Source organism: Lissotriton helveticus, chromosome 6, assembly GCF_964261635.1.
Source record: "Lissotriton helveticus chromosome 6, aLisHel1.1, whole genome shotgun sequence".
NCBI classification, from domain to species: domain Eukaryota; kingdom Metazoa; phylum Chordata; class Amphibia; order Caudata; family Salamandridae; genus Lissotriton; species Lissotriton helveticus.
Window position 1 is genome coordinate 1,570,839,639 of NC_136067.1, and position 22,778 is coordinate 1,570,862,416.

Consider the following 22,778-nt stretch of genomic DNA (forward strand, 5'->3'; position numbering starts at 1 on the left):
TGCATGCAGGTAGGCCTTCTTAAAGATTCAATAAAAATACTGGCTTTTTGTCAGAACTTCATGCTATGGAAAATTTTACTGCCTTTTGAGTTCACAATTTACAAGGTAAATGTCACCTTCTCACACTTCTACGTAACATTCTCCTTTCAGGATACAGTTTAATTCTACCAATGTAGTTTGTTAAGGAAATGGGACCCTACTGCTGCTGCCCTATTGTTGTAGTCCAGGTTGTTGTTTAATAAGTGATTTTCTTTTTTGAGAGTTGATACATGCACCAAATATTGGGCCAGCAAGAAGGAATTTCTATTAGTGTAAACATGCTTATTTAGGACCTTGTTTTGACTTTGGTGGTACAACAGTGGACTGTGCATTGAACCTTCAGCTGTAGGGTCAACAAAGCCTTTGTGTGACCACCCACCCGATTAGGAGTCAAATCCAGTCTGGCGGGCAGTCCTGTGGCAGTCTGACATTGACAATCTGTTAGGCTCATAGAAGATCCTTATATGCAAACCACTACTGACAGAGCGGCAACAGCACCTTCCCGCATGGTATGGCATGCATGCCAAACCATGCAGAAAATTGGCTTGCAAATGTAGGGGGCAACTACATGTGCCCCAGATCCTCCCCAGGCCCATATCCAGCAGGGGACTCTGTCCATGCCCCTTTTGTTGTAATTCCGCCACCCTTTTCATGGAGGGATCACTGCCATGAAAAGGGCAGCAAAATGGCAACTCAGAATATGTTTGCTGGTGCTGGCTGTCACACTGCCAGCATATTCCTAACAATGAAAGACTGCCACTCCAGCTGTGTTTTTGAACCCGTGGTGTCAGCAGGTTCGTGGCAGTCCAACCATTGCAGTTAGAATACAGCGGGGAGTTCCACAGTCTGGCGGTGGTTGGACCGCCATCACAGATTCAGCAGTCCTAGGAACTGTCAAACTCATAATAAAGGCGTTAGTAAGTCACTTATAGCCACAACCAAAACTGATACGCTGCATGCAAGTATGCATAGTGCCAGTACTTGGATCATTATGTGATCACGCATACCATGCTCCAAGCAGCACACGTCATTTAAAAAAAAGAACATTCCTTAAGAAGACATGCAATGCTCCAATGTGTAATAGTATTAAAAAATATTGTTACCAGCATATAGGGATGTCTATTATGGATATAAATATAGAAGGCAAGGGTACCATTTTGTGTCTTACTTTTTATGATATTTTTGTTAAATAGTTTGAAATATATTTTATGTATTTAATGTATAATATTTTTATGTTATGTGCATTTAATTTAGAAAAAGGAATTGTTCTGTTTATTGAATTCAAATTTGAACTGAATTTAACAAAACATTTAAATAAACATATATGTTTAATAAAATATTGAGAAGCAAGATGTTGGGGGCATAGGTAAAAGGGTGGGGAGATTTTTAAAGTGTGTTTCTATAAATATTCTCTTATAAAATGTATGTTTTTAAAATTAATAAATCCTTTTTGGGGAAATTTTACTTTTTGCTATCTACATATAAATGTTAAATTTGTTTTGTTGTTTTTGATAATGTTTTAATTTTCACAATGTATTTATTTTCAGTCATACATTTATGTTTTACATTTTATTATTTTTAAAAAAAGTAAATGTTCCAATTTATTAAATAACATTTTCTTTAAAAAAATCCTATTGATATTAAAAGACATAAATGACAGCTCACTTGAAGAGATACATAATTAATTAGCTAAATAATATGGCATTACTTGTTACAAAGGTTCAATAGTCAAAAATATATATTTGTAATATATATGTAGATCAAGAACATCATGAATAAGGAAATACTTCATTAATACATTTTTAAAAAGCAATCAAGGTTCCCAGATAGTTAGCAACGGACCACATTTCTCACACCTTTGTATAGTAGATAGCTCCAAACCACATACATTGATAAATTGAACCCACCAGTCACTGTAAGCTAGAGGACTTATTTATAACCAAAGTTTGGCTACTTGCAATCTAGCAAGAACTATGCCTATAAATATAATTCTAGCAAGTCAAAGGTGAACTTATTCTGAAAAGGAAAATAGTATGAATTTAGAAATATGAAAAAGTAAGATACCTCATGATCTACAGAGGTCATGAAACATGACATGCCAAAAGCTAGATAGGACTGGGCATTTACCCAAAAATGTGTATAGCATCTGCGGGATCTTGCAAACAGCAAAAGCATTTTGAGTCAGAAAGACAAACCTGGGAGAACAGCTGGTTTGGTGTGTAATATATATTCTGGATACAACTAAAATGATGTGTTTACAATGAGAAATATTTAGATATTCATGATTACCATCGATGCTTTGTGCTATATTTGATTTCTCAACTACCTCAGCCGGTCTTTGCATACAGCAACTAGCTCACACTTGCATGTCATCTGGTTGTTTTTCCAGAAGAAACAGTTAGGATCTGTCAATGATACCCTTATATCTATTGGAAGCTAAGATATCTATAATTGATCTTAAATGATTAGTTGTTTATTCCATAAAATATTCAGACATCTGTGAATACTTAAAAAACCTTTCCTTGGAATGAAATGTTTGGTTTCAATATATCAAAATAACTAAATATTTGTCCCTCATATAGTTATGCTAAGAGCTAGAGGAAGCTAGATTGTGAAATAGAGATGTTTAAGCACCATTATTAAGAAGCTGTTATTTGGGGAAAATAGAAAGCCATATCTGATAGTACACATATAATGTCCTATATCTTTTAAGGAATGGTTATAAATTCTAATGCAATTCCCCTAGTGTCTAATAACGAGATGATAACCCGGAAACTTGTGAGATTATTGCAGAAATGCTGGCCCAATTTTAGAACTTTAGTCAGGGGAGAGTCCAGCTGTCCATATATAAGGATGTGCAGTAATTGTTGATTGATTGCCTAAGCATCTTGAATTGCCATATAAACCAGCACCTCAAATTCTCAGTTTTGTTTAAATAAACCTTTGGAATTGCCAAAGCAAGAGCCCATAAGAGAAATGAAAGTTTTGCCAATAGGAGCATTCTTATAATTTTACAATAGCCTTGCAAACCTTACAGGAGCTAGTCTATCTTATTATGCTCTGCCCCTCAGCATCTAAGGTGGTACCATAATTGTCTTCTTAGACCTTTGTCATATCATTCAACATTTGGATCCATCTGTATGTGGCTGCTCTTACATACTAACAATAATCCATAGGAGAGTCTTGATTGAATAGTATTTCAGTCTTATTGAAATTAATTAAACACCCTGAATGCTTTTTGAATTCCTTAGATACATGATCAACCACATAAATGGCTGCAATTGGATCAGTGGTAAGGTTGTCCACATTATCATTATTAGTGGCTATTTTACATATGATACCACTAAGATGAACCGGCAGTGTGGTTGCTGACTTTTGAAGCATTTTCAAATAAGGTTCAAGAAAGAATAGAACCAATTGAAGAGAGATGTTAAAAAATACCAGCCCAAAACCCATAAAGATCAAAGTTCAAGAGAGATCATAGAAACTGTCAGGTGACCTTGTCAAAAGCATTTTCCACATTCAACAGCATCATTCCAGGAGTTATGTCCTGTACAGATGCTTTACCAAAAATTGAAACAGCAAGATTTGAGTGTGATTTTGTATCACATTGAGGCATGAAACCATGCTGCTGGGGATCCACCTACTTTGTGAACCTAGAAAAAACTTATATTAGCAATACATTTTGTGCTAATCGTGGAGTCAGAGTTGATCAAAGAAATGGGCTGTTATGACTTAAAGGTCGGGCAACATATATTTTGTTTTTTAAAGATTGCTATAAGGGTCTCTTTCCATGAAGTTGATATTTGTTCACTATCATCAACTACATTAGGCAGCTGTAAACAAATCTGAAATACAAATGACATACATTTGTTTTATAACTCAGTAGGTATTGAGAGTCCACCAGCAGCCTTCCATGATGATAACCATTTAAGTGCAACATGAATTCTGGATGAAACAATAGGAGTCTCTAGAACGTTATAATCAATGGTAGGGATAGGCTGAACTGATGACTTACACAAATACTCATGAATATTATTCTTAAGTTGATGAACATTCCTCTTTATAGAGCTGCTTATAGTAGTAGTAGGTTGAAAGGGGCCACTGTTCCCTTATAAAATAATTTATTGTAGTTACGATTTTAACATTATCCTGAAAAATAATTTTCTATGCATGAGGAAATTCATGAATATAGCTTTTTATTCTACCTGTCTTTATGTATTAGGACAATACATTTGCCCATATGCCCACTATTCTCAAATCCATTTAGTTGATTTTGCTAAAGCCAGAAGGTTGCCTTGTCCCATCACTGTTTTAGTAAGAACCTTGGTAGGATTAAGTCAATTAAAAATATGTTCCTGTATAGCAGTCTCTGGCCAAGACATTAATGACCATGCAAATTTGATCTCTACTTCTGATAATAACTTTTTCAATTTTTAGGACTGTAAGCCATATTTTTTCTCTTTTGTTATTATGTATGTGAGAGTAGCTCCTCAAACCACTGACTTCATGCAGTCCCAAAAAATATTCAGATGAGCAGTGTATAGATTGCTATCCAGACACGCTTTTAAAAGTATTGTTAAGTAGTCTACATACTGATTATTGTTTAAAACATATCTACTAAATGTCCAGCATCTATAATTAGTTGATGAAGAAAGCAAATGCCTTTGTCTGCTTAAAGTAAGTGCATTATGATCAGAACCTCTTTTAGCCAATACCTGTTGAGGCTTCTGGAACCCTAATTTTACTCTTTTAGGGGATTTTAATTTCCATCTAGATGATGTGACTTCAAGGGACACTCTGTTACTGACTGTATCCTTACATGCCTGTGGTCTTCTTAAACTTGTGGAAGGCTCCACTCACCTGGCCGGTCATACATTGGATGTTTTTTTTCCATTGATCTCAGATTAAAGACCGATAACCCTATTCCTTTAGCATGGTCAGACCATTCTGCGGTTCCTTTCGAGCTTAAGGCTCTCAATCAATTCCATCAGGCTCCTGATTCTAAGAACTGGCAACTTAGAAGAAGTTTTAGGCATATTAACAACGAAGCACTTGTGCCGTTCTTGAAAATTTTTAGTCTTGTTAATAGGGATACCAATTGTGCCGCAGTAGAGCTCTCCATCATCATCGCTGGGGCAGTAGACAACTTAGCACCCGCCAAGCCTCACTACTCCGGCAGGAAGAGTCCTTCTGCACCCTGGTTCTCGGATATACTCAGAAGATTGAGACAGGGTTGCAGAAAGCAAGAGAGGCTTTGGCGTGCTAATTTGGACTCTGTCGAGAACAGACAACGACATAAACAGCTTCTGAAAGATTATAAAATGGCTATCATAGAGGAGAAAAAGTCCTACTTTCTTAACTTGACTTCCTCGCTGAGTTCCTCTAGGGAGCTCTTTAAGATCGTTGACATCCTCTCGGCTCCACAGAAGGTGGACTCCATAGTGGAATCCCAGGAGCTTTGTGATAAGATCTCAACCTTCTTTTATACGAAAATCGCTGACATTCACAGCTCACTGGAGATTCTGAATCAGGGATTTAATCAGGGGTCAGACATCCCTTTTCCCCCTTTATCGACTATGGTAGCACCCTTCCTAGCTGATCCCAGGCCCGCCTTCTTACCTTTCCCCTCCTCACCCTGGAAGAGTTAAACCCTCTTTTAGATAAGATCAAATCGGGTTCTCCTTTAGACCCCTGCCCTCTGAAAATCCTGAAGAGCTGTAGGGAGGCGATTCTGCCCCCTCTTCTAGAGGTGCTTAACCTGGCCATTACGGAGGGGATTTTTCCCCTTCTTTGGAAACTGGCAGTGGTTAAGCCCCTCTTGAAGAAAGCCTCACTGGACCCTGGGGTCTTAAAAAACTTCTGACCCATCTCCTTGCTTCCTGCCCCTGCGAAAATTCTCGAAGTCCACCTCAACCTACATCTTATCTGCTTTCTGGATGACTCGAAATTTGGATGTCTCACAGCAAAGCTTTCGGAGAGCCCACAGTACAGAATCAGCTCTGACTGTGGTAAAAAATCAACATCCGCTCGAAAGTTGATAGGGGCCAGATCACCCTGTTGGTGTTACTCGACCTGACGGCGGCCTTCGACACCCTGTTCCCCTCCATCCTGGCTGCCAGGCTTGGAGAGATGGGGTTGGGGGCCCTGCCCTCACACTCCTAGCTTCCTTCCTCCATAATAGGGAGCAGAGAGTTAAACTGGGTGATTTCCTGTCACCCTCCACACCGGTGCATTGTGGGGTTCCTCAGGGATCTTCTTTAAGTCCCACCCTCTTCACTATCAATGTGGCCCCACTTGCCAGGGTGGGGAGATCCTATGGGTTTGAGGTGTTATCTTACGCTGATGACACCCAAATCATGGTCTCCCTTACCCAGTCGGTGAAGGACTCTGCCCTCAATTTTAAAACCTGTATGGAGGCAGTTTCCCGCTGGATGGTGCAAAACTTCTTGAAACTAAATGGAGAAAAGACCAAAGTTTTGATCTTTGTGGGTGGCCATGACATGTGGTCTAAAGATTGGTGGCCGGACTCCCTTGGGGACTGTCCCTTTCCCTCTTTTTCGGCTAGGAATCTAGTGGTCCTGATTGACACCTCCCTATCATTCAATCTTCAGGTCAGCAGGACCGTGTCAACATGCTGCGGGATGATTAGGATCCTGAAAAAATAGGATCATACCTCTCCCTCGACGCGAGAAAGCGGGCTACGGTAGCTTTAGTATAATAGAGGTTGGACTACTGCAATGGACTGTATGCGGGCATGAACAAGAGTTCGATCCACCGCTTACAGATGTTTCAGAATGTGGCGGCCAGGCTGGTGCTTAACCTTCCCAGCCTCTCCTCAGTGTCCATGGCCAGGAAAGACCTTCACTGGCTGCCATTCAGGCCAGGATTTCTTTTAAACTTCTTTGCTTAGCCCATGGGGCCATTTATGGCGTCGGGTCAGAGGGCATTAGGTCCCTTCTTGTTCCCTATGACCCCATTAGAGCGCTTAGGTCCTCCTCTAACAACCTTCTCCAAGTGCCCAGATTCGTCAAGGCCAGGTGGGGAGGGAGGGCTTTTTCCTCTTTGGTTCCTAAGCTGTGGAACTCCTTTCCGCCCGATCTGGTGGGACAACCATCTTTGCTCTTATTTCGCAAGGAGCTAAAAACATGGTTGTTGCGAGAGGCCTACTTCTAAGCCCTGAATCCGGTAACCCTTGGAGACTTGTTGGTTTCGATTTTGCTTTGTCTGGCGCCTTGATGCCCATGGGCTAAGTTTGCGCCCTTTAAATTTCACTTCATTCATTCATTCATTCAGATACAAGGTTGGAGGTCTATGTCAACTAAATGAGCGAAGCTTGAAGATACCACAAAACCTTGATGCAAGAACTGTGTTTGTGAGGACGAAAATAATATGTAAAACCAGATTGGTTTGGCATTCCAACATGTCAGACATCATCTAAACCAAGAGAGTCCATAATATGTAGAAGTACAGGTCTAGAGTGTCGCATAAGGGAAAACTTTTGTGGATTCATGAAGGTAAATCTTTCTTTAAGTACTAGATCAACATCTCCAAAGAAGGTTATCACCTCGCACTCTGAAAGCTCTATTAACAGTTGATTAAATGTATCCTGATCATCTTTGTTAGAAGCATAAACTCCAGATCTGCTCCCCTATTTTTCTAGCATTCTTGCCTTTTCAACTGTATAAGCTACTTTCCAGATTATATATTGACATTAGCCACGCTTGCCGTTGGAGGAATATAGGAGAAGTTGAGTTCATCATTGTTAACACTATACAAATGCAGACTACTATTTTGGTTATAAAAACTTAAAAAACTGCCCCAAGTTAACACCCATATAGTTGTGTAGTCCCAATAATATTAGTTGAGAGGTTAGGGTAACTTCTAACTGAAGTACCATTCTAAAAAACCTGCCTATCTCGAGATTAGGAAAATCCAATGCCCGGAAAGTGCTAAACATATGCTTTAAGTCTGATTCCTGGCTTTGAAAACCTAGACAGCAGATACCTGCATCCCCCACCTCTTACTTACAAATTTTTGCCTGAGTGTGATGCAGATCAAATATTGTCTCATAATGTTGCACCTGCAGCCCCACAGACATCAATAAAATATGATCCAGCTCAAGTGATTTACTGAAGCTACGATCAACAGTATCTAACCTCCTCTGCCACTTCCCCACATGTCTCTCGAGATCGTCAGGCATAAAACTGCCCAAAAAGTCATGAAATTGTCATCATAGAACTGGAATTATTACAGATAAGCTCCATCAACGAATGCTCAGTGAACCAGAATGCATTTCCTTTTTTAGAGAGAAAATCACTGAACTGTAGACATAAGAATAACTGTCTTTTCGATCCCATAATCCAATTGTAGGATCTCTTATGATGCTAGTTTGTTCCCAATGAAAAAATCTCCTAATTTCTCAAGCTCTTCAGCCTCCCAGCTAAAACAGCATGAATCTTGAATTATCAAGGGAAGAAACGTAGATCCCCAGATAGGGATAAAATAGCTATATCTTCTCACAACGATCTTCTTTCTATAACTAACTTGCTCTTAAAAGCTGACTGAAAAGTCTTACATTTGACTTTCTTGTAATTACTTGGCTTGACATTCTTTAAGAAACTAATTTTAGCACTGTCCTCCATTAATAGGTCATACATGGGGATTTCATTAAGTGTTGGGTGGCAGTCCAGTGATAATATTAAAAATTAGGAACAGCAGCCCCTGAAAATTGAAAGATGAAGATTGGACATCCTCCTGAAATCCTTTCTCGCTTTGTAAATTACTGGGAATTAGTGTAGTTTCACTATCTGATTTGTACGAGATGCAAAGCTTACCCCCAGATAAACTGCCTCTTCTACAATGCGATTATCAATTAATTGTATCTGACTGTTGATAACCAACTGGATCTTATTCCAGTTAAGAGAGTAGTCAGACAATATCCCGAAGTTTAACACGGCCTATTTTTACCTCCTGTATTGTTACTGCAGGATCTGGCATCACAATTGTAATTTTGTCTGCATATGCCAGAATTCTGGTAGTATTACCATGACATCTCATTGATCTAATTAGAGCATTAGCTTCCATTTTCCTAATCAGAGGATCAATGCTTGAATGGCCCTGATGAAGCCGGGACCAATTTTATACCACTTCAAAATCAGCTACATAAATCCCACGGTACCATATCCAATGCCTTTTTGCCAAGGCAAGGGCCCTAGGAACTCCTGTAATTTTTGCCCCATCAAACAGTGCTATAACCTGATGGATGTGGTTGGTGGATCCTCTCCCTGGTATACAACCATGTTGTCTAGGAGAGCCAACTCACCAATGACATGGCTTAATCTTGCTTCTAAGCTTTTAAAGTAAAGATTAGTATCACTGTTTATAAATTTGATAGGTCTGCATGACCCGATATCTTGAGGATGCTTCCCTTTCTATTCGAACACCAATACATTGGTCATAGTCCAATAATCAGGTGCATGTTGCCCTTTTTATACATTTTAAAAGGTTTTGACCAAATCAGCTTCCAAGGAAAGAAATATTGTATAAAATTCCAGTGGAATTTTGTCTACAGCCTTACTAGACGGTAGGGCCTTCAGACCATCTATGATTTCATCTTTAACAAATGGGGCCTCCAAATATTCACGATCCCTGGCATTAGTTTTACTTCCTGAAATGAAATACAAGTATTTTTTTTATTTTGTTCTCACTACATACGCCCCCAACATAATACAGTTCTTCATAAAAATACCCCACAATTTACCTCAGTGTTGGTAACAGATTGGCCCGACCTAGCCCTAATTTCAGACCTTGGCCCCTTCCAAAACTGAGTAGGAGTATGGTCTCTTGATTATGAGTGTTGATAGTATCTTTCTCTAAGAGTTGTCTCATATAACTGCCACATAGTACATTGAAATGCAGGTACCCCCCCATGTGTACCCCCCACCACCCCGGAGTCCCTGGGGGCCCGCAACGGGCCCCCCAAAAGACTCTGCATGGCCATGGAAAGGCATTTCCAAAGGCACATCTAATATGGCTGGCGGCGTCTTTCAGGCACCAGAACCATATTGAACCCTTTTCCGCCCGGTCGACATGTTGACTGGGTGCAAAAGTGGCAGACGGTCTTTCTATCCGCCGCGGACCACCCAGCCATTGTAACATGGCGGGGGTTATTTCGGCAAGGATGGCGGGCAGATTGCCCCTGCCAGGCCGGCGGTGACTACCGCCCGCCATCCTAATAGGGCCCTAGGAGGAGAGATGAAGGAAATTAAAATAGGTGTTGGAGAGAAAAGGAAAGGGAAGAAGAGGAATGGGATATAAAAAGGATCTAGATAATCCCACTTTTTGTCCCCATAGACTGGGATTATAATCAGAACATTAATCTCTAATTAATAATCTGACCCTTGCTGCTAATATTTATCTAATGAGCCTCTTCTAGTCCATTTATCTAGCAGTTTTTAAGCCTGTTCTGCAGTCATGCACATATGCTTCTCTGCTTTTTGAATGATTGGGAGATGCACTGGTTCCTGGAGGTAGACCTGTATACTCATTTTGGGAACTTAGGAATCATCTGCTTAAAGCTCTGACAACATTCAACAATAAGATGGCAGAAAACTGCTCTGAAAAAGAAAGTATGCATGTGCTGTGTTTTTTGGTGAAGCAGCCTGGTAGAGCAGATAATGGAAGATAAAGTTCCCTATTTCAATGACAATGGTCCTAGGTTGATCCTTCCTGAGCTCAGCTTAGTGGCCATTGAAGGGGTAGCAATGAGCTCACTGGATTGGTCAGTCAATATTCCAGTCCTGAAGATCAGGTAGAGCTCTCTGAATGAGTTGTGCTATAAACCCCCTGGGATAATCACCCTCAGCTCTTTCCTTGATCCCTGAGACATGCAGATTTGTGTGCCAACTCCTATTTTTCACATTCCTTAGTTTATTTAGTGGGGCCAATTTTTACTTCTGCTGATTGTCCACACACTCCCTGAAAGCAGTAATAGTTTTCTCAAGTTTGAATTTGTATCCTCCTCTTTTAACAGTTGCACACTGAATGAAGACAAATGTTTAGATATTTCGTAGCCCACTGCTTGTGAATTAAAGTTTGATATTTGCAGTTCATCCTTTATATTTTCCTCACAATGAGCACAAATCAGGTTGAAAATTGCAGCCAGGGTGAGTACTCCTGTTTATTCGTTCCCTTTACATCTTGAACCTGAGTGACTCATGATAACCTTTAGCTTTAGTAGCAGAGCAGTGAGCTGAGGTCTGGACACTGAGAATTTTTCATTAGGACTAAAGTGGTGAGCTGTATTATCACAGTAGAGAGGATCCTCCCCTTTCAGAGCTTTCACTGGATATTCACTGGATATTTGTGTAGTGACTCAATGAGAGGAGTTATGAACATCTTTCCCCTGATTATCGATAGCCACATTTTACATTGTTTGACCCCATGACTTTGTTAGATCAACAGAAGATATTAGAGGGGCATTACCAATTTAACACTCCAATTTTACATCATGTTGTAATTTGGCAGCGATTGGGTTAGCATTAGCAGAAGTCATCCTGTATTTAGAGGCTATCTTGTCCGTTTTGTGAAATCCATTTTGTATTTCTGGCAGTCATCTTGTTTGCCATGTGCTACCACGTGCGTGCCATGTGCTCTGTCCTACCTTGCTGTTGTCTGCTCTTGAAATCATGCTCAGTTGAGCTTGCAGCTGTCCTTGCAGCTGTCCCTAGTCTGTAAATGTCAGGATGTGTTCACTAGTATTAGCAACTGTTAGCTCCTCCCACTTGTTGACTGTGAGTGAATTTTCTGTATGACCTTATATGTACCTGAAACCTTCTCTTGTACTTGTACCGCCTTCTTTTGAACCCCTGTGTGGGTATAAAAGGACCAAGCTCCTTCCATTCAGTGTGCTACTTCATACAGTGCCGAAGGGTGTTGTGTGAATGTAGTTCCACCTCATGAGGTTAATAAACTTTGTATTTCCTATTCCAGTTTCTGTGCCAACTTCTATGCTATTGGTCTCATGACTTGTGCAGAGAAGGGCGAACCCCTTGCACTGGTAGGCCTTGCTGAGGCTCACCACCACAAATTGGCACCCAACGTGGTGCTCATCGGCGACTCGGATGCCCAAAGGAGTGGTTGAAATGGAGGATTGCAATCTCGCTTTGGACGATCACTGCCCGAGGAGACCTGCGTCTTGGCAACCACAGCGTTTTTCCTCTCTTTCTGATCTGACCCACCAGGTGGTGCCTGTCCTTGACTGGGATCTCTTCTGTTGATTCGCCGTGCAGTGACCATTTGGTCGATTTGAGAACTTGGCAGTTAGAATCTGGACACCAAGTGATTGCTAAGAGTCATTATGCAGCACTTGCTGTTGGTTTTTGATGCCTGGGATTGGTAAGGTAGTTTAGTAACGCTTCCTGTGGCTTTGGAATTTTGGAATTTGTGTTGGCCAACTTGGATTTGTATGGGATTAATATATAAATTGCAATTTATATAGGCAGGTAATGAGGAGAATTTTCTCAGTTTTTGAATTGATTTGAACGGCACAACGTACTACAGTACCTTAAGTGCAACTTTGATTATAATACTGCCTATTCTGCACTATTTTTGGCATGCCTGTTTCTAGCACACTACGTAGGATGTGTTGCTTTTGTAGTGGTACCAATTTGAGACTCGATGAAGCACAACCGGCCCCCCGGAGGGGACGCCTAATAGGGACATGTATATTAAATATGGTATTTCTTCTATAATGAACAGCACGTAATGGAATAAATATACTCGTAAGGATCCAGAGTTGCGTTGGCCTACGCAAGGGTCATTTGATTTACGAAAGATTCAGTATGTGGAACAATGTATGTTTGAGAAAAAGACTAGGCAAAATATGTTTCAGTGTGTGCGAATGTAGGAGAAAGAAGTGCATGAATGAATGAAGCGTGAACAAGCCTTGATTGAAAAAGAACAGCGAAAGAGCATCCATGCGAAAGCAATAGAAATGAAAAATACAGAAATAAAAGAACTAAAAGAGAAGGAAGATAGGGATCGCCATTTACAGGTAACTGGCCAATACGCTGTTCGGCGACCAATCCTATCCTTAATAAAACTCAAGATGATTTCTTGTGATTAGATTATTCTCCGCCTCTGTATAGTTTTCCTTCTGCTCCTCATGAGTCAGATGAAGATTTGCCTGCAGACCAGGAGAAAGCACGGGAAACTCGTTCTATGTTGTCCGCTGAACGTGCGTCTCAGCTTAGATCTGCTGCTTGCAAAGCCGCCCGTAATACTGCTTCAGCTTCTGAACTTTTAGATAGCATAACGGTTTGGCAGGAAAGGAAGCAAATATATTTTACAGAGGTGTTTGCCACAGAAGTTGTTGAACAGTTTAGGAAATATTCTGAGGATTTGGAGCCTGTTGATATAGCAAATGATTGTAAGCAAATGCGTGATGGTCTTGTTGTCTTTTCTCAAATGGCTGGTGTTTGGTTAAATTACATGTTGAGACAGTCCGTTTACGAGAGGAGAAAAAGGCAGCAGACGCAGCTGCACAAACACCTCTGACCGGCATGGCACAAACTTCTATCTTCGGAACAGATAAGACTATGATAGTTCATGGAAAACCTTTGCGGGAAGCCACACCTTTGTATGTTCCTCCTAAAGGAGCGGGTACGAGTGAAGATTAGGCTTCTACTGATGCAAAGGGTTATTTTATTTATAATTGGGTTTACACTCCTTGGAATAGAGTGGATGTTATGGCTCTTAAAACTGCATTACCTGATCCGCGGTAAAATCCAGCAGCTTTTTTATGAGGAAGTTGAGGGTGCCATTAGTTCTTGTACTATGACTCTGCCTGGTATTGACCTGTTTTTCGAATTGATATTAAACCCCTGATATGTGGAGAACTGTACGTAAGGTTGATGATCATGTGACTTTTGGGGCATTATGGAAAGATTTAGAACAACTGGATGTAGAGAGGGAACCCGCACAGAAACCATGTCGGTTAATTTTAGATCGTCCCGCAGACATTTAGTTAAGTTAAAAATGATTATTCCCCCTAAAAAGATAGATTGGACTGTATTAGCGTCTTGTAAGCAAAAGACAGGAGAATCGATTTCTAACTTCTTCACGCGCTTTGGAGAGGCATTCCATGATTTTAGTGGCCAGTCATTGACAGATGACACAGGCAGGCATCTGTTTGGTGATAAATATGTCGCGAACCTGTTGCCAGGAGTAGCTAGTCGCCTAAAGGCCAGTGAGAGTTCATGCACTACCGCTTCTCCGGTTTCTCTATTAACTATTGCTCAGTATTACGAACGACAGGAATTATAAGCGAAAGGTAATGAGGATAAAAAGACTAAAGAATTGGGGCGTGGCTGGGCCAGCCAAGATGGTGGACGTCTCTCCGTGAGGCTCTGGCTGCCAGCCGGCGATCGCGGCCTCCAGTGCCCACTATCGGTGTTCTCACATGCCATAGTGCCCGCCATCGGAGTCCAGAGGTGGCAGGGTTCATGCCGGTGAGCCCAGAACACAGATGTACCGCGTGGCGGGGGCTAAAGCACTCCGTCTGAAATCCCCGTGAGCGACCTCCCAAAATGGTGGACCCCCGCCGGAGTGCTCCTGACCTCTAAGGGTCGGCTCCCCCCGCCAACGCTCAAGCGGGACCAGCAAACCTGGGCGGAGGTGACCGCCGGGATCGACTGATCAGACGGGGGGAAAGGGGCCCCGGGACGCCGAGTCACGGCGTAGCACCGGTGCGGAGGGGGCCCCCCTCTTCTAGCTCAGCCACCACGAGGAGAATCCCTGGCTGGTGCCCTGGAGAGTGGCGGAGGCACGCTCTGGGCCCCGTGGCAGCGGCACGCGAGAGCAGAGCGGAGGGAGCTGGAGATCGGCACTGGAGAGGACGAGTACCTTACCATCCCCAGGAGAGGCAGCGGCGGCGGCCAGAGCCCGGCGGCCCTGAGACAGTGCGCAGTTGCGGGCCACGGTCTGGGCGGCCATGCCGAGCCGCGACCGGCGGCTGCTGGCGGTGCCTTGGAGGGGCCTTGGCGAGGACAGGCATGACCAGCCCTTTGGGGGGAGACACTCTGGAGGAGGCGGCCTGGGCGACACATCTGCAGCGCGATTGCAGCACACAAGTCCATTTAGGCTTGCCCTCCCCAACTAGCAGCAAGCCTGTGGAGGCGCAGAACTGATTGGAGGCGTGGGCCGGCTGCCCCGGTGCCCTGGGAGTGGCTGGGTGGACCCGGACGTGCTGGGCCTGGAGCGAAGACGCAACATCAGCGTCCATGGCGAGTGCACTCCTGAAGTCGCCTGGGGAGCACGAATGGGGGACCCTGTTGGTTGGCGACACCAGATCCCCCTCCGTCTGCAGCTGGTGAGGTGCCCGTATATCACAGCATAGAGTGCAGTGACCAGTGGGGGTACGACCAGCGGCAGACGACCACCCTGGAGCTCCCTGCGGGCTAAGAGACGATAGTAGGCCCGACCGCGTCCTCGACACTGCGAGGGGGAGACCCTGTGTTACTATCGGCCCGTGCTGCCACCGGAGAGCACACCGCCATTTTGGCATGCGCACAGACCCCGCGCCCGAGTGGAGGAGCCAATGCGCTGCCACTAGGGATCCTTCAGGCGGAGGGGCCGGGGAGGGCCACCGGCGACAGCCGGCTACAGTAGGGCGCATCAAGAAGCCAGCCCCCTCAACATGGGTTGTCCGCAGAAGACGCCTTTCTGACGCCAGCCATGACGAGGTCACGAGATGAACCTGCCAGAGAGGACGCCATGTCCAGGAAACTGGACCAAGTCTTAGCGGCCATAGAACACTCCAGAGTGACGATGGAACACAAGTTCAGCACCCTGGCCACTGACCTCAACCTCTTGTGGGACGACCACAGGAAGCTCGCTGACAAGGTGAACCAGGGCGCAGCGACAATACAAACGATGGAGCCGCAGGTGCAGCAACATCACCAAACCTTAAAAGACCTTCAGACCCGAATCACCACATTCACGCCCGCCGAAGATCTGACCCCCCATTTCTCCATCGTACTGGCGCGGAGACCCAGGCTGGGCTTCCCCCCCAGACCCTTCCTGATGAAACTACTACACTTTCGAGATCGGGACACCATCCTCCGCGTGGCCAGAGTGCATGGACGTCTGCAAGTAGAAGACAAACAAGTGATGTTGTTTCCCGATTATTCCCAAGCAGTACAGCGACAAAGAGCCACCTTCCAGACAATTAAACGCACCCTGCGCCAACAGAATGTTCAATGTGCTCTTCTGTTCCCGGCCCGCCTCAGGATTGTCCATAACGGTAACACACACTTCTTCTCGGACCCAAAGGAAGCGGACACCTGTATAGAACAACACCTTCCAGGCCGAGCTAACGCCTCACCCGCTGGGAACAACCCCGGAGTACGCAGAGAGAGACGGCAACCCCGAAAACTCACCCTGACACAACTGGAGGTGCGGTCCAGCCCTTCTGGAACAGGTTGAGGAACTGAAGTCTAAATCAGGCCTCGTGAGTAAGCTGAAGACACATAGTATCGGTTAGAAATTAGCGTGATGCATCTATTCAGTTCAGTATAGGTACCCTGGCATTAGTGGGTTCCACATTAGTTAGTTTCTTATAGTTGTTGAACACGTTCTGCCCTTTGACGGGTATTATAACTTAACCCGACCAGCGCCATTTTGTGGCCTAGCTTGCCTATAGCACTAGTAAAATCCAATCGTTATAGTCGGTAAGGGCTGTTCCCTTAAGAAATAGCAAGTCAACTGCAACAAACTGCTTCTCCTGCATGTTAGACCTGTCAAGGTTATAGGTGGGGGTAGGCAGGATAAGCACATTCCAGGAGGCGCTGTGCGAACCCTCCTGAGACAGGCAGAAGGGAGTTACCCTCATCGACCTTGCTATAACGAGCTGAGCTAAACTGAAGCTGCTTTGTATGCCATATATGGTCTTTCCTTTTAGCAACCTGTACTAACTTGTATTTCTCCTTCTTAGGTAACGGTTTCGAAATGTAACAGTATATATGTGATCTCTTGATACTGGGCCAGCAGTCTTCTCGGCGGACCTCGAGGGGTTAGGTCGCGAGAGGCTCCTCTGGCAGAGTTGTTGTACAATAAATGATTGTACCTTCTTCACTGCCAACTGACTGGTTATTGGTAATTGGCATTGGGGCTATCAGTAAGTATAGCTCTATATGGTATTATTTATTTTTCGGTACTTCAGTTGGCGACTCCTCTGGGACTCCGCGTTGGGGTCGTCCCTCCGTAATCGGAAAAGAACGGGACATTAGAAAGGGTAATCTTGGTGGAGGGGGTGGACTGACCGCAGTTTGGGAGTTACTCCGCTCTCCCGATCAGGAGAGCCTCAGCTGCTAGTGGCCCCATGCCGGAGTCCTACGGGTGTAACCCAGAAGCAGACCGTGTTGGTCTTCAGGAGTTGGCAGTGGAGAAACTTGCAATCAAACCTGAGTGCACCAGGTGAGTGATTCATCTTGTTTTGTGTTGGATATCCTTTGATTTTGGTTTTCGGTATTTGGTGGTTTGAAACCACTGAGAACTTGGTGGGGGTCTGACGGGGCAGTACTGAGACTGCACGGGCAGACGCTCCTGTTTTGAGCAATCTTGGTGAGTAATAGAGATATGAACCAGACGCCTAGGTGTGACTTGTGATAAAGTTCGCACCCAGCCGGACTGCTCTTGGAAATGCTGGCGGTCACGATTGGGTAGCCCCTGGGCAGATCTGGAGCGACGCTTGGAAAGCGGGCTAAGCCAGAATAGTCCAGGAGGTGAACCAGGAAGGCTGTCGGAAGGTCCGTAGGTCGGTCTGTGGTTTGAAAACCTGTGTGGCTATCTCTAGGTAGTATAAGGACAAGACTACTTGACTTTGGGTTTCTTTTTGTTAAGAATTGGAAAGTACACGAGTTCTCCATGAGCAGGAGTCGACGGGCTCTGCCTTTTGTTTAGTACGAATTTGTTTTGTCTTTTTATGTTGTCCAAAGACTGTTGTATGTTCATCGTATGTGAATAGTTGAAGTCGCTCGAACATGGCCATGTGTATGAGAGTGTTGTAATTAATTTTCTTTCCCTTCCAGCCAGATAAACCCTAGAAAGATAATGCTGTGCTTCAATAAGTTATGCTTCGGCTGTATTTGTCGGAGAGGCGTAAGATTGGATGAAAGCCAACGGGCCCCTCCAGAAGGGAGCCCTAGTCATGATATGTATTGCAAGCACGGGATTGCACCGCTCTTGTTTAACACCTTATGCACAAATATACAAAGGATAATGTAGAATTACAGTGGCCGTTGACAGGCTCTTTCGATGAAAAGAAGATACAATATTTACAAGATCGTCTGTTTGCTAAACGCAGCAGACAAGTCATGTTTAACACCCTTAATAAATGGCAATAAGAAGCAATGCGTATTGGACGTTCGACCTCCCCCACCTTATGCGCCGCAGCGTGCGTACCCCGCTGTTCCCCTTCAGTTAGCCACTGCTCCCCTACACCCGGTCCCAGTGGTAGCTGCATCTCTAGCTACTGTTGGTACTTCGAGTACTGCACCTACCTCACTAAGAGATACAGCTACCCTAATTCCTGATGCGCAGCAACCTATGGGAGGCTCTCGTGTAATTTTAGCAACCCCAAGTCCTATATGGACTTCTCAATTGGCTGGTACGACACCTGAAGAAAGGGACCATACTCCGTTAGGGGATATAAGTGGACTAAACGCTAGGCGACTATTCACAAGGGCAGCAGTTGGATATAGCGAAAAGGAAGCAATAGCAGAACAGGCAGTTAAGTGGATGCGGAAAAATGGTTATACTGTGATTGACTTATGGAGTACCATACGGGATCTTGAACCCGTCATGCAACAGCATGCGTTGTACCAAATGTCTTGTTACCTTATTGAGGTTTGGGAGAAATGCTTTCGAGACGAGTCGGCTCCTCAGATATTGTACGACATTTTGGACCGAACTCATAAGTTTGATTTAAGTCCAGGGAAAGTGTACAAGAACGTAGAGACGTTGGTAAAATATCAAAGTAGAATGTTTTTGAAATGTCCCTATTGGGATTCTCAACATCCCATGAGGGAATTGCATCCCATTTTTCATCCTGAAGTGCCCGAATTACGCAATGATCAGAACGTAGTAACAGAGACAAAGTAGAGGCTCTGTTTCAGGAGCAATGGGTGTATACTCCATGGAAAAGAAGTGAAGTCCTGGCCCTAAAATCGCAGCTTCCCGATCCCCGCAAGAATCCCGCAGCCTACTATAAGGAATTAACTGAAGCTGCGGCTTCAGCCGTAATGACCTTAGCCGATGTTGAATTGTTTTTCGGGCTGTTGGTCCCTGTGGATATATGGCGACAGGTACATGACACTGATCATGCTGCCGAATTAGGGGGAACCTGGGAACAGTTGAAAGAATGGGATAAAGACCGCAAACCAGGGGACAAGCCAAAAAATGAAATTACTACCCTCCCAGCCAAAATTATAGCTTATATGCATTCCTTGATCCCCCCTTGCAAGGTCGATTGGGATAAATTGACAGCTTGTAAGCAAAAGAAAGAAGAAAGTGTTTCCGATTTCTTCACGAGATTTGAAGGCACATTTACCAACTTTTGCGGACAGGACCTTGCTACAGAGGGTGGGATTCAGTTGTTTGTAAATCGATTTGTGACTAACTTGTTACCAGAAGTCTCTACAAGCCACTGAGAGCACTTGGATTACGTCCACCCATTCTGGTATACTGAGTATGGCCCAGTACTATGAGCATAGGGAAAACGAAAGTAAGGATAAAATAGAAAAGAAGGCTAAAGACCTCAAAATACGAGTGTTATTGCAGCAAGTCGTCAGAGGATGAGGAGGAGGAAGAGGCATCCGAGGGCCCGTGTCCAGAGGGGTGGGGACAGGAAGGGGTGGAGGCCCAGTCCCGTCATTGGGGATAAATCAGTGTGCGTACTGTAAACAGGAAGGACATTGGAGAGCCAAGTGTCTGTTGCTGTTAGCACAGAACGGAGCTGTCCGAGGGCGAGGACGTGGTCGAGGTGGTCCAGACCGAAGTGATATGCGTAGAGAAGAAGCAGCGCAAGGACAGTTTGAAATTATTTTGATAATCCTCAAGGTAGGCAACACTTTAACGAGGATTACGCGGTCAGAGACCAAGATGGGTATGTTTATACATAGGACAGCCAAGGACAGAGTGGGGGCCAAGTGTTGATACCAGTCAATCAACAAGGACCCTATGTGAAGGGGGAATTGATGGGGACTTCCGAAAATGTTCTGATTGACACAGGAGCAATGAACAGTTCCGTTGCTCGATCATTGGTCCCAGGGGCTGCTCTGTCCGCGCAAAATAATGTTTCAGTAGTATTTTCAGGAGTTCCGGTGGTAAGCCCCATCTCCAGGCCGCTCCCATTCACTATTGGTCCAGTTACTGTTGACTCCCCCTTTCTGTTGACTTCGCATTGTGGTGAACATTTATTGGGCCTGGATATGCTAAAGAAATTAAATGCAAAAATCCACTGTTCCCGGAGGGTGTCTATTTGACAATACAACCCCTCAATCTATATATGAAACAGTACTTTGTTAAAAACGAACCTCTTCCACCTGAATTCGACACTGTTCCTATGCTGTGGGCTACGGGGGATGCGGATGTCGGTAAGTTAGACATCCCTTACGTTCATATCACATTGAAACCTGGTGTAAAGTTACCACGGATACCTCAATATAAGATTTCGCAGGCTGGTGAGCGAGCTTTACTCTCCATTATAAAGGACTTGATTGATAAAGGTGTAGTGGAGGAAACAGCTGCTAATGTTTGTAACAGCCCTATTCTCCCGATTTTGAAAAAGACCCTTGACACTGGGAATTCGGAAAATGTCGATACATATCGCTTTGTTATCGATTTACAGGGGAGGTTAATAAGATTATGGTGCCCCAGTACCCAGTAGTGTCTGATATAACTACCATACTTACCATGATCCCTCCAACTGCGAGGTATTTTTCGGTCATTGATCTGAAAAAAGCTTGCTTTAGCATCCCAATCCATCCCGATAGCCGTCAGATCTTCGGCTTCTCATTATCTGGCTGCAGCTTCAGATTTTGCCGCGCACCTCAAGGCTATACCGAAAGTCCTAGCATCTATAGTCAAGCCCTTAAAGCAGTTCTAGACGATTTGATTTTGCCTACGGGTAATGTGCTCTTACAATATGTGGATGATTTGTTAATAGCATCAGACACTGAAGAGGGTTGTAAAGATGCCACTGTGAAACTGTTGCACCACCTAGCGGTGAAAGGTAATAAGGTGCCCCTGTCCAAATTCCAATATTATCGTCAGGAGGTGACCTACTTAGGTCATCTACTGTCGAAGGAGGGGAGGCGTTTGACTCCTGAACGTATTACTACTATCTCTAAAATGTCTGTGCCTTGCACCCAGCGTGATGTTCGTGCTTTTCTTGGCATTACCTCCTACTGTCGCCAATGGATTCCTAACTTTTCTCTCCTTGCTAAACCTTTGTTATATTTAACCACTAAAGATGTGCATGAACCCCTTCCGTGGACTGATGAATGTCAACATTCTTTTGACTCTCTGAAATCTGCTCTGTGTTCTGCACTTGTCTTTGGTACCCCTGACTCCCGAAAACCTTTTGTACTATATGTGCATGAGGTCGACAGTTGCTCGCTTTCAGTGTTAACACAAGGATTTGGTGGTAAGCAAAGACCTTGTGCTTACTTTTTGGCCACATTGGATAATGTTGCCAGAGCGTTTCCTAGCTGTCTGAGGGCCACTGCGGCTGTGGCGGTAGACATCCGACAGTCGGAGGGGCTTGTTCTAAATTCTAGCCTAACAGTGATGGTGCCCCATGCTGTGGATGCCTTGGTAAATAAAACAAAAACACAGCATCTTACGAGTGCACGCCTTACTGGTTATGAATTAACTTTGTTTGTCCCACATATCACGATAAAGAGATGTGCTACTTTAAATCCTGCCACATAGCTACCTCTCCCTTCGGAGGAAACTAAAAACTATACACATGATTGTATATTTCGGACAGAAGAAGAAACGAAGGGGAGGATTGACCTCACAGACATTCTTCTATCTGACCCCCAGGGGGAATTGTATGTGGATGGTTCTTGTTTCAAGTTAGCAGATGGTACAACAACAGCTGAATATGCAGTCACAACGCTAAAAACAGTATTTGAGACTTCTCGAGTGCCCTTTCGATCAGCTCAGGCTGCTGAACTAGTGGCATTATTACAAGACTGTGAATTGAGCCAGGGGTTAGAGGTTAACATCTATACTGACAGCCAATATGCCTTTGGCGTGGCCCTTAGCTTCGGGCGGCTGTGGAAGGAAAGAGGTTTCCTTACCTCTCATGGTCAGAAAATACAGAATTGTCCCTTAGTGTTGTGATTGCTTACAGCTCCGACATTACCCAAAAGAGTAGCAATAATAAAATGCAGTGCACATAAGGCAGTGGTGGATGATGTGGGGGAGGGGAATGTTTTTGCTGACCAAATAGCTAAACAAACGGCCCAGTCCACACTCACCTCTATGTTTGTAACTACTTCTGCAAGGTGGGTGGAGGAATCTGATTTGTTTAATAATACCATAGAAAGTGTGCAAGAAATACAGAAAGAGGCTACCCCGGTTGAGTTGACTCGATGGGAGCAGGAGGTGGGAAGGTTGGATGAGAAGAACTGTTAGGTGGATTTGACTGAAAGACAACGATGGCTGTT